Genomic DNA, 10,918 nt, shown 5'->3' on the forward strand with positions numbered 1-10,918 from the left:
TACATATACATGAAGAGACATGGATTATGCCTGATAGATACACACCTCTTCTTCTTACAACTGATTGGAATCCACAAGATCTAATGATTGGATTTCCTTCCACTGCAGTTACACCTACACCCTTCAGTAGAATTCTCAGGTTGCCCCACCTTTCTATGAGACATGAATAGATAAAGAACAATAAAATGGGATTTTTAGCTAGAGGTTGGTTAGATGGTGGGTTAGTAATTATGGAACACAATTTGTCCCTCCTGTTTTCCCTCCTTCATATCTTCCCTCCTACAATTAATTTATTAATATTGACTCTGTACCAGTCATCATTACAGGTGCTGAGGACACAACAGTGAACAAGATTAATATGTCCCCAGACCTTATGGGACTGATGTTCTAGTTGTGTGTATTCAGGAAGAGGTTGGCCAGATGGGGATTTAAAGGGGGTGATTAGGGGAAAGACTTTCCAAGCAGAAGTCACAGCATGAGCAACACACAGGCAGGGATGAGAGGGAGCTGGGTGCACTGGTGGAGACTGGAGCTTGAGGTGTGAGGATGGGGAGCAGGGCACAAAAGACCAAAGAGTCCAGCAGTGCTAGGTAATAAGGAAGTCTCAACATCTTGCTCAAAGGTTTGGTTTTTCCCTCAAGGAAACAAGGGCAAAGGGAATGAAATGATCATACTGAGAGGTAGGGATGTCAGCATGACTTCCACTCCCCATAGTTCATTCTCCACATGCCAGCCCAGAACGATCCTTTCAGAACTTAAGTCACATATGATGCATACATGACAACTTGGCTGGGTATAAAATCCTCAAGTCACACATTCTTTTCCTCAGGATTTTATAGACATGCCTCTACTACTTTCTACCACTGAATAATAATACAAAGTCTTATTTCCCTCCTAAATATTACTTACTTTTTCTGTGCAAATACATGAATTTTTTTCTTCTCCTTAAAGCTCATTAACTAAACCCAAGTAGTTGTAGTGTCGATCAAATCGTCTAAAGTTTTCTAGGAACACAATGTGCTCTCCTGAGCTGAAATTCAGTACTTCCTTCACCTCCAGGAAAATATCTTCCAACTTTGAAGAACTTGTTAATCTGTGCCCTTCATAGCTGTTACATTCTCTTAAATTGTTGTACTCTCTTTGTTCTATTTCCTCTGGGCCAGAGATGTATTAGGGTGGACTACACAAAACTGTCATTTCTTTGTAGGTCAAAGACAGTCAAGTCAAATACCAGCAATTTCACATGGTTCAAGCCAGTTTGAGGATTCATTAGAACTTCAGCGGTAGCTGAAGTTCTGGGAATAAAGCTGTTCTCCCCCTTGTGTCGTCCTAAAGGAAAATCTTTCCCATTAGCTCCCCTCAGACTTTTCCTTATGCCCCATTGGCTGAACCTGGGTCACACGCCCACTCCAAACACCAATCACTGCCAAAGGCAATAGGATGGCTTTACAGACTTAACCCAATCATGATTCACCCTGGAGCTGACACTGGCCACCCAAACAGATGTGGGGTTAGCAAGGAAGAAGGGAGGATGGCTGTTAGGGAGGCCACCGGGATGGGGGAGCGGGTTTACGCTACACAGTGGTGTCAGGGATCAGTGCTCATGTGGTTTTCTGGGGAGACTCAGACAGACCAGCATCCCAGGGTCATGGAATGATGTTGAACTGACCTTCAGAAGAGGCTCGCCGCTGTTATGGATGAAACGGATGAGGTCAAGGGCTCAAAAAGAACAAGGTTCAGAAACAACATGAAGGGTCTCTATCACCAGGACCGGGAAAAGCTTGAAAGAAGGGGATGGAAGTCTGGCCCTACTGATCCTATAACTGGCCTCTGGCCTCATCTGAACTTCTTAAAAGATGAAGAGCAGAGACTTTTTTTTTTTCTTTTTTCTTTTAAGAAAAGCAATTCAGGGGCTGAGTGGGGGAGGACACTTATTTCAAAAGCTTTTCTCCGGGGCAGCTGGCACCCTGGACAACTCTGCACACAGGACAGATCAAGTCTCTGCAGCTTTTCATGTCCCACAGCAGCTCACGCAAAGGGTGTGAGCTGTTGCCAGTGGGAAATAAGGCAAAGAGAGGCCTTGTCTTCTGCTGACAGACATCCTTTAGGCACCCTGGTCTACAAGGAAAAACTAATAATTTCCATTTTGGAAACAGGCCTGCCTACTCTTGTGTTCACTGAACTCCCCAAGCCTAGACCCCAAGCGGGCTCCCTGCCTCCCTGCCTGTAATACCTCGGAGCTCTCAGTTTCTCCATGTGGAAGGCAGGAGTGGATGCACACCCTTCTCTCCCTCCCTATCTGGGTGTGTGATGCAGAATAAATGAGGTCACATCTGAGCCAGGAATTATTCCCCCCACCCTCCCTTCCCTCACAAACTGTTCCACGGAACTGTCTGCAACAGGACTTCCCAATATTTTTAATCATGCATCCCCATGAGGAAAACAAATGAACACTGTGTCACTGGGGGCCTCCAGGCAGCAGGAACTGAGATGGGGTTAGCAGAACTAGGGGTTGCCTGGGGTGACGCCTGTGAAGGACAAAGGGGACAGGAAGCAGCCTGTGCCAGAACTCAGAGCCGTGCAGATCTGAGGTTTCAGCCACCTGACCAAAGGCGGCCTATTAGAGGGGTCCCGCGTGGAGCCCAAATAGCCAGGCCCAGTGTCCCCACCATGCTGTCCTTGGCTGGGGGCCACCTCTGCTTGAAAGCTGTGATGGAGCCTGAAGGTACAAGGGACAGCTGGAGGCCGGCAAGTCACGGCACTCCTGGCAGCTGGACCACAACTTTTTTCTTAAAGGGAGATCTGAGCACCCATCTCCATAGTTGCCGAGTGTGTGTGTGTGTGTGTGTGTGTGTGTACATGGCCCATGGATGGGCTGGTGTACTCTATATTATGTGCCCCCAAAACTATATTAAAAATTGAAATTTCATAATGGTGTGATACAAAAGACATGAACAGGAGCGCCCACGTTTCCTCCCCACTGCCTTCCAACAGCTTGCACCCCCCTCTGAAGACTGCCGCTCTAGGAAACCGACACCCCATAGCTATGGCTTGTCTGGCAACACCCCCTCCTCTTGCCTGAGACAGGCTGGCTGCCCTCCATGCTGCAGCAGCGGGTGGTTCCTTAGACCCCCGGGAGCTACTGGGCCAGGAGAAGGGACACAGTGGCCAAGGTCGCCAGTCTTCTCTTCGCAGTCCTTCCTCCAAACCCAGTCTGCCATGGGAACCACATGGCTCCAGTGTTTCCGGCATAAATGCACGAAGGCGCATCCCAGATTTGCCACCTGCAAACCTGTCCCTCTCTGGACCCTGCAGTAAAGGAGCCACCAAGAGACAAGGTCCTTCAGCTGACCCTTGGCAAAGCGTCTCCAGTGTCACCCCACAATGATTTCCTTCACCCTGTGTGGAGAATGCCCAAAGTGCCATACGTTCCAGGAGGGTGTGGGAGAGTCGCACGCGGGGCACCAGTTCTCCCCAGACACCACGCCCAGTCTGGTGTGACAGCAAAAGCATGGCTCCTTGACCTCCCGGTGTTGATGCCACGGGATCCAGCGAGCACCCATGTCCTTCCCCTGGGGCCCTCAACGAGCACAGAACACTGCCTGCTTGGTGGCGGAGGTGAGGTGCCTGCAATAAAAACATGAATGAAGGAACCAGGAGAGCTGTTCCTTCCTCTTTCGTGCTCCAGGAAGTCTGCACCCCTCGTTCAGAGGCTGGGCTGTCATCCATGGCAACTTCTACGCAACGTGAAGGACCACAACTCGGGGTGGGGGGCCTGCTGGCATCTCGTGGGTATTGGCCAGGGTACAAGGCCCAGGACAGCCCCACAGGGAAGAAGTTCGCATCCCAAACTGAATCGTGCCGAGGCCGAGGAACCCGGGCCTAAAGTGACACAAGACATGGCAGCCTTTTACCTTTTCGTCTCGTTGCAGTCTTTGGTTTCACGCTACAAAAAACACATTGGAAGATAAAGGCTTTGGGTTGGCCCTCTGCCTGTGGCATTTCAAGATGACGGTGGCCGGTGATGGCAGCAGCCAAGCCCGGGTTGACCTCTGAAAGAGGCATCGGGCTGCCTCCCGGATCAGTTGGGAGATGGATTACAAACTCAGACAGAGGTGACCTGTGCTGACTTCCAAATGCCTACTTTATTCCATCATGCGGAGGGTAGAATACCCGGCCGTTAGTGGAAGGGCATCACCATGTTTTCAGGCAGCCACGTCCCTCACATTCCCAAGAAGACAGATCCTGTGCGTCATAGCTTCTCACAGATCACCAGAGAGACAGCCAGGAATTCTGGCCGAGTCTGCTTCTCCCCTCCAAATCCCACATTGGTCCCATCTAATTATGCTGCACCCTCAAGATTTCAATCAGCAACTTTTGTATTTGAAGTGATTAAAACCAGATGTGTTTATAAAGAACTATATCAATAAAAAAGGTAAATAGTTTCTTAATAGTTATCTACGATAATGATGTCTTATTATATCGGACACAGTTAGTTGGGAAAAAAACACTCCTAAAAATAAGTATTTCTTTGTGAAGTACCAAGCCTGTGACTACCAACTGAAACTGTCAAATCCTATTCTCTGTAAAAAGAACCCTCCCTGATCAAATGGTACTAAACTTTTGGCTCCTATTCTCTTTTCCTGCCCCACCAGGAGCAAACAAAATCTGGTTGGTTTCATTTATTTTCCAATTTCATTCTTTTAGAATTCCAGCGCCCCCGATAAATTCTTCCGTGGTTGAAAATGTTTTCCAAACAGAGGATAAGGTCGCTCGGCCAGGGCCCAATCACGGGGCTGCTGAGTTGGCAGAGCAGGGAGACGAACCGTAGCTGATTGCCTCTGCCACCGGCCCTGGAACCGAGCTGTCTGGCCACCTTCCCAGCTGTGTTGAAGATGGAACTGGTTTCCTAGGTTTACACACACTCCTCCTGTTTTTAACACCCGTGGGTTTATATAGAAGGGAGAAATGGATCTTAAAAGTTGGACAGTCCCCTAGAAAAGAAGCGTTAACAGGGTCTTTCGAATGTTTTTGCTTGGATCAAGTGAGTGCTGCCAACTCATTCGTAACCACACAATATAAGGAGTTTAGGGACATACCGAAGCGTCATGGGCAAGTTGGAAAAATGACTTCCCTTTTAATTCACAAAGCAGAGTTAACTGTCCGGACTTGCATCTTACACAAGCAAACTTGGGTCAAAGACAGTGTCAACTAGAAACATGGATCATGCCTCAGTGTGTGCCAGGAACTGTGCCAGCCCTGCCAACCATTTGCTCAGCAAATCCTGTGACGTGGTACTATTATTATCCCATTTTATAGAGAGGCAAACTTAAGCCATTCAGCTAGCATGAGGTGGTTCTGGATTCGAATCCACAGCCCGAGAATTTAACTGCCCCTCTGGTAATGAAAAGGGGAGATTAAAGGAGAATGGGGAAAACAGAAAAATATGAATTTTCAGGGAAACATTTGCATCTTAAAGTTAATAAAGTGTGGGGGGAGAAGATAGTTTATGTAAATCAGTATGTGTATGTAAATCAGCCTGTGCATATGCAAATCAGCCTATTAACTGGGGACCTGGCAGTGACCAAATAATATCACCTTATTTCAATGCTCAAAAGTACTTCAAAGTCTCATTTTATTTTATAAACCTATTTTAACTTATTAATACCATCTCTTTCAACAAAAGTAATAACAAAAGATTACCTAAATTGTTTCTTTCGCTGCCACTCCATTTCTTTTTGTAACTCAAACTTTTCTCACTGACTTACAATTTCAGGAAAGCTTTATACTTGCATAAAAATGATTTAAGGTACCATCTCGCTTAAAACACATTTATGTACCCATCTCACCATATCAGGCTCACAGGTAAATAATCAGAATACTTCCCCCTCTAAAAACACTTCCCACTTTACATACTGAAATTTGCTTTCATAGGATCTGGTGAATGCCTGAAGGGTGACAGTCTCCCCTCTTCCAAAGCTGAGTCAGGCCCCTCTGCGCCCTCTTCTCCCCCAGGCCTTGGCCTTGGGCCCTGTCATCGTCAGCAAGAATCCTGCTGAGTCAATTTACAGAGAATTCCCCGCCCTTGATATATGACCATCTCGTCCTGTCTTCAGCAAGACTCTTCTGAGGTCAGCTTAGCAAGAATCCCCACCCATGACGCTCCCTAGGTACCGTTCTGTCCACCGACCCTCCCACCGTTGACTATAAATCCCCAGCTCTGTCTTCGCTGAATTCAAAGAGGGGCCCCATAGTCGCCGTTTTGATATTCTTGACACCTACTGAAACAGTCCTGCGTAAAATCTTCCTTACCATCTTAATGAGTGTCACAACAATATTTTCTTTAACAGGCAAAACATCTCACCACTGACCCCACTTGAAAGCATCGGAGTGAAAGAGGGCTAATAGAATGCAAAGGTATTTGCATTCTTTAAAAACCAATATTCAAAATAAGAGTGCTTTCTGAGAACATTCCAGAACATGCCTTCTTTCTCGACTCTCCCGGACGGTCTTGTTCACTCCTACAGTATTCAGAGATGATTTTCAGTCATTCTCCCCATGTCACCAAGGGACAGTCCCCGTCACCTCCCAGCTGGATGGATCTCAGTCCCAGCTCACCTCCCTAACTCCCCTCGCTCCTCTCCAAGTCACCAGCACCAATCACTGCCCAGCTGCAAACTCACCCAGGGCATTCAAAATAATGAAGTTATCTTGTGCTCCCAACTTCCCAGTTCCAGGCCACCTAACCCCTTGCAGCCTCCCTAAACATTTCCTGAGGTCCCGAACCTCCTGGCCTCTTCACCTTTGCTCCCGACAGCATCACATCCTAGCTGACACCCACCTGAGTGTCAAACGCTTTACGCCATTCCCCTGACTTCAAGCTCCCGCGGAGATTTCCCTGCTGGGACGTGAGTCGCAACCCCGGGAAAATGTTTCAGTTCTTCATCACCCACAGGGCCTCGCACATGGATTAGACATGGGGGGTATTCAGTAAATATTTATGGAAAAATTGAGCACCACTGAATTCAAAGGAAGGGAAACCACCTAAGGAAAAATCTTAAAAGATTATTTTCTGGAAGAACATTCTATCTTTCATTGCTGGGCCTGACGAATTTAAATCATTCCAAGCGAACAAGCGCCCTCTTGTGGCTGAAGCCTGACAGTACGTCACACCCAACGGAAGGGGCCCACGAGGCGGACGGATAGGGAACAATGGGTTCAATTATGGAGTCCTGAGGTTTCCTGCCTGGAGGCTGTCTTCCCCCGAAGTACAGTCAGGGGCACAATTAAACCGCTCCAATGGGAAACCTTAGGGCAACACAAGTGCCTCAATAGCTGTCACCCTGAGAATTTAGCTCTTCCTCAAGCCAACCCGAGGCCCCGAGCTGTGGGTACGTCCCTCCCACTTCAGTAAAAGAGACTTTAGGGGCACAACAACCAACTGCCAAGTGAGACACTGATTGATTGGATCGTGGTTAAAACAAACCAGCAGTAAGAGACACTGGGAAGAGTCCACACCGCCCCCCCCCCCCCCAACACACATACCCTGTACGGCAATATTCAGAGCAGCTTAATTCGCAATCGCCAAAAGGTGTCCATCAACAGGTGACTGGACAAATCGTGGTACATCCATATAATGGGATGGTACACAGCGGTGAAAAGGAAGGAACTATGGAGACGCCCAGCATGGGTGAATAGCAAACGCTGTGCTGCGTGAAAGAAGCCACACACCACAGTATACACTGGGTGCTGCCATTTACATGCAGTTCCAGAAGCGCGATGACGGGAAAATCAGAGCAGGAGTTGCCTTGGGCTGGGGGCGCTGGACTGGGAGGGCACAGGGGAACGTTCTGGGGTGAAGATGCTGTTGTATAATCTTGATAGAGGTTTGGGTCACACCGATGTATGCATTTGTCTTCACTCGTCACATATTAAACTGAAAATGTGTGTATGTCACTACATGTAAATACGGCCCCTGAGGGAGGAAAAACATCACCAAATAGTCCTGAACTCCTGTAAATGATGCTGAGGTCAAGTGTTTGGGGGAAGGATGCTGATGTCTGCATCTTCCTTTGAAATGCACTGAAAAACCAAGATGGAATAATGGATGGGTAGGAGGATGGCTAGACTGAGGACGAGGTGATTGAATGAATTTTGTTTGTCATTTACGCGTCGTCATGATGCAGTGGTTAGTAGGGAAATATCCTTATTTTCAGAGACACACATTCAAGTCTTTAGAGGTGAAGTATCACAATGCCGAAATACACTTTCAAATACCTCAGGAAATAATGAAGCTACAATTGCACAATGGTAATAATTGTCACATCCATGTGATGGGCAGATGGGTGTCGATTATTCCATCATCTCTCTCCAAAATTCCTCAGAAAACAAATAAAACACGCTCTCTCAAGGAGCTCGGACTCCGACGGGGAGTAAAGTCCTGGCCTATCCCTGTCTGGCCGCGTCCTTATAGTTTTCCCTTTAAACATTAAGTCCATGAAGAGGATGATGATGTCGGTTCATAATTTGCTAATCGGTAACGAGCATTGCAACAGAAGAAGGGAAATGAGAAGAGAATGAGGGGAACGAGAAAATCAGACCAAGTTAACCAGGAAGCAAGTGACGAAAGGGGAAAGGGCAGTAACTGTGGGGAAAAGTAGACCTCCTCCCATGAGCTGGACAGAATATTTGCAAACTTGCCCCTCCCCCTGCACTTCCTGTCCTGGTCACTGGCATCGCCTGGTATCTGTCTCCAAAGTCAAAAATTTAGATGTCACTCCCCAAGTTCTATCAGCCACCAAGTCCTCTGCCTCCTACATCTCTCTGCAGTCAGTTAACTGTGTGACAGCTCCACAGTGACCTCATCTGTAAAATGGGCATAATACCCATTGAACATTCTATCACATCACGTCACATCACGTCACGTCACATATCATATGTCATATCATATCATTAGGGTTGAACAGTATAACACAGATCATATCATGTCATATTATAGTGCCTGCTGCCCTTAGAATATACAAATGTGTGTTTATTTCCCTTGCTCACACCTCATTGGCACCAAAGGCCTCTCCCTAACTTACTAAACGTATCACTCGGACCCCTCAGATTCCAGCAACACTGAGTTACTTACAGTTCCCCAAACACGCGCTGTAACTTCATGCTTCCAGGCTTCATGCAAATCAGCAGTTCTCAGAGTGTGGTCCTGCGGGCACAGCATCAGCATCCCCTGGGAACTTAATAGAGACAAACATTCTCAGGCCCCACCCCACACCCACTGAATCAGGTAGCCCTGAAGCATGACTAACCTTGAGAACCACCGTGTGTACCTTCTCCTCTGTTTTCTCACTGTACCTAGGCGAACTCTTATGCATCCCTGAAAGCCCCGCTCCTGTTGGAAGCCTCTCCTGGCTCCCACGGCCCCAGGTAGGGCCGTGCTCTGCGCTAACACTGTACCTGGATCATCCTTTTATAGGTGTTCTTGGGACACTGTGCTATAATTATTTGTTTGGAAGTCTTACTCTCCTACTAGGCTAAAACATGTATAGCAAGAAGAATGTCCAATCTTATTCTCTGTATTTTCAGCCCCTAGCAAGGTGGCTTTCACTTAGACACCCAGTGGCATTAAGTACCTTCACATTGTTGTGCAGCTGTCACCACCATCCGTCTCCAGAACTTTTTCATTTTCCCAAATGAAACTCTGTCCCCATTAAACACCAACTCCCCATTCTCCCTTCGTCCCAGCCTCTGGAAACCACCATTCTACATTTCTATGTCTATGAATTTGACTACTCTAGGTCCCTCATATAAATGGAATCATACAATATCTGTCCTTTTGTGACTGCCTTATTTCACTTAGCATAATGTCCTCAAGGTTCATCCAGGTTGCAGCCTCTGTCGGAATTTCCTTCCTTTCTAAGGCTGAATAATATTCCATCATATGGTTAGACCACATTTTGCTTATCCATCATCTGTCCATGGACACTTGGGCTGTCTCCACCTTTTGGCTACTGTGAAAAACGCTGCTGTGAACATGAGTGTAAAACTATCTGTTTGAGTTCTTGCTTTCAATTCTTTTGGGTATATTCCTACGTGTAGGAGTGCGATTGCTGGATGGTCATGGTCATTTCAGGGTATGTGGGGTTTTAGTTAGCTTTCACCCCTTACTTTTGCAAGTCACTGAACATTCTTTCCAGTGTCCCGTGCATAAACCAGAAAGGGAGTATCTTTTCCCCTTTGAATTGCTATGACCACTATAATGATAAATATGTTAAGACAGAGATGTCCACTTCTAAAACACAAAGACGGTTTATAAGTTCCAGGATTGTTGCCTCGAGGGGAAGAGGAAGCAGAGAAGGAAATGTTCTAACCGCTTATAAGCTCATAAGTTTTTCTGGTCTCTAGGCTAAAATATGCTCTCCCGTATCATCTAACCATCTTTTTAGCATTCTTATATTTTTAGCAGAGCTTCCTTTGCTCCGATAATTGTCACTGATGAGCCCCACAGGAACAAGGGAAGGAGATAAATGTTCCTCTGCTGACACACATGCTTGGAACTTTAAGAGCCAAAAAAATTGCTTTATCAACAGGCTGATTAGAGATGGTTCCAGGCACATCTGACCAAGCAGTTGTTTAGAGGTTTTTTTAAAAAACATTATTTGTGGTATGATTTACGTGCAGTGGTCTGAGCCCTTGGAAGGAAACCCATATTTCAAATCCACAGCATAAATGAAGTAATGGTTTGTAACCTAATGGTGTATACACTGACTATCAACTTTCCCCTTATATTACCCCCCAGAATGGTCTCGTGAATTTACATCATGCTTTTAGTTTTTATGTAACACTACCTCTTGCAAAAAAGTCTCCTGAGCATTACTGATTATATATTTTTAATCTTTTAAATGAGTGATCTAGCCTA

General features: G+C 46.5%; 1 long non-coding RNA gene across 1 annotated transcript in view; it reads right to left on the reverse strand.

The window, feature by feature from the left end:
* LOC117017583 (uncharacterized) overlaps positions 1 to 9,229 on the reverse strand; it is a 128,452-nt gene extending 119,223 nt beyond the window's left edge. The window contains exon 1 of the long non-coding RNA XR_004422097.1: positions 9,134 to 9,229. This is a non-coding gene — a long non-coding RNA (uncharacterized LOC117017583). The remainder of the gene's footprint in view (positions 1 to 9,133) is intronic.
* Between the last annotated feature and the right edge of the window lie 1,689 nt (positions 9,230 to 10,918).

The sequence above is a fragment of the Rhinolophus ferrumequinum genome, chromosome 25 (genome assembly GCF_004115265.2).
Source record: "Rhinolophus ferrumequinum isolate MPI-CBG mRhiFer1 chromosome 25, mRhiFer1_v1.p, whole genome shotgun sequence".
NCBI classification, from domain to species: Eukaryota; Metazoa; Chordata; class Mammalia; order Chiroptera; family Rhinolophidae; genus Rhinolophus; species Rhinolophus ferrumequinum.